The sequence below is a fragment of the Gymnoscopelus microlampas genome (assembly GCF_963454915.1).
Source record: "Gymnoscopelus microlampas genome assembly, chromosome: 2".
Lineage (NCBI taxonomy): Eukaryota > Metazoa > Chordata > Actinopteri > Myctophiformes > Myctophidae > Gymnoscopelus > Gymnoscopelus microlampas.
The window spans coordinates 2,649,201-2,651,375 of NC_139939.1; positions in this window are offsets into that span (position 1 = coordinate 2,649,201).

The following is a 2,175-nucleotide window of genomic DNA, read 5'->3' on the forward strand; positions in this document are numbered from 1 at the left end:
TGTACACTTTCAGAGGCACAGACCTGTAATGGTCATTTTGGGATTTATATTTGTCTACTCAATGTATATGTCCATGGCAAAAATATCATTTTGCCAAAAATGTCCGCTACAATAGAGCTGGTATACCCGACCGAAACCCATCGGTACCCGTCGGGTCGTGCACGGGTCGGACGCATTTGCATAATTGGTGGTCGGAATTCGATTCGGATCGTCATATTGTTGATATATAGAAAATAAAGTGTAAAGTAAAGTGTAGAAAAATAATGTCCGCCTGGGCGAAAGTAACACCAAAGAAAGAGGCTCACCCGTGTCTGTGTTCTACTGGTTTACGTGACAACGCACTGTGCATTGTCCTGACAACGACGCACAGGCGTTCATGGGAAAGGGGATTTTTTTTGGAGGGAACGTCATATGTGTGTGTCGGTCACAACAACAACAAACTAACAGAGAGAGAGTGAGAGACTAGCATGTTGGGGCCAGCGGAGGTAAAAGTTAACTTGTCTTCTGGCAAGTTTATTACAACTGAAAACTTAAACGGGAAATCGCCGGTGTGGAAGCATTTCAGCTTAGTCGTTAATGCAGACACGAACGATGCCGTTGGCTTTGTGAAGTGCAAAGGTTGCGGCGACCTGATGCATTATGACAGCAAGCGGACTGGTAATACAGCCCTGAATCGACATCTGGATAAAGTGTGCAAAGGCAGGATACAGGCTACAGCGGGCAGTTTGCAGACTACTATGACTGGCTTTGCTACTGCCTCCTCAAAGAAAATTACACAGCAGTCAAAATCTAAGCTCACCGATAAATGCGTTGCATTCTGTTGCAAAGACATAAGACCGTTTCATTCAGTTGCAGGAGATGGTTTTATGGAGTTGACGCAAGAGCTAATTCACATCGGTGTTACATATGGACATGTCTCGGCGAAGGACGTACTGCCCGACCGTACTACCGTGTCTAAGCGTTGCAAGGAGATGGCTGCAGAGAAACGCAAACAGTTGATTGACAAGCTAAATGACGTTCTTAGTGAAGTGAATGCAGTTGGAATGACCACTGACATGTGGACGGAGGACTACCACAAATCCAGTTACATGGCAATCACTTGCCACTTCATTACAAAGTCATTCGAACTGATTAGCAAAGTGTTGGCAACAGCAGTGCTTCCACCTGAGGACCCTAAAACAGGCGAAAATATCAGGAGAGAAATTATCAGACTCTTAGTAACAGAATACGGCCTGGACCTCAATGTGCTCAATAAGGTGGTGTGGGTGACAGACCAGGGCTCAAACATAATCGCAGATTAACATAAACAGAAGTCGGGCATAGCAGCTTTGCTGTCAAAAACGGTTAATCAAATGGGGGACACAAGATTTAGTACGGTCTACCTCACTTTAAACTCTCTCAAAAGTGTGTACCAAGAGCTGCGTGAGAAGTTAGAAGGACGGGGAGAAGTTAACCGCATCGATGCCATATCGCCCGATGTGCTCGGTTTCTTAGTTGAGTTCCTGCAGCCATTCTATGACGCCCAGCGGGAACTTAAGGGAGACAAGTACCCAACGCTAAACCTGGTGTTTCTCTGGTTCGAGAAGCTGAAGTGCCACTGCAGGCCGATAACAACAGATGCTCCTTACCAGGCTATCATCCGAGAGCGTCATCTCGACTGGATCCCACGAAAAGTTGAGATAAAGGATCATCACAAAATAGCCACGTTCCTATGGCCCAAATACAGCCAGCTCAGAATGTTATCCAACGATGAGAGAGAGCGGCTACACCAGGAGGTAATTCTCGCTTTATATTATTATTTTCATCTTTCGGTTTTATTGTTATCGTTGTTGCTATTAATGGTGCTGCCTGTAACCAGTGTTGTGCCTGAACGCGTTCAATGAACGTTCGTTCATGAACTCGTTCATATTTTGGGCGAACGTGAACTGAACGTACTGTATATCCGCAAGATGAACGTTATCGTGAACGCGTTCATTCTGGCGTTTGTGAACGGCGTTCTCTCACAGTTTAACTTCGTTCAAGAGTGTCCCAAATTTCCATGGTTTAATACATCGGTTTGTCATGTTGTATTTCATCCTATTCTGTGTTTCCGAGGCGTCTTGAACGCACCATCAGCCAAAAAAGAGAAAAGCAAGGCGGTGTCTAAACATTCATCTGCGCAGCGCGGAGTCCGAC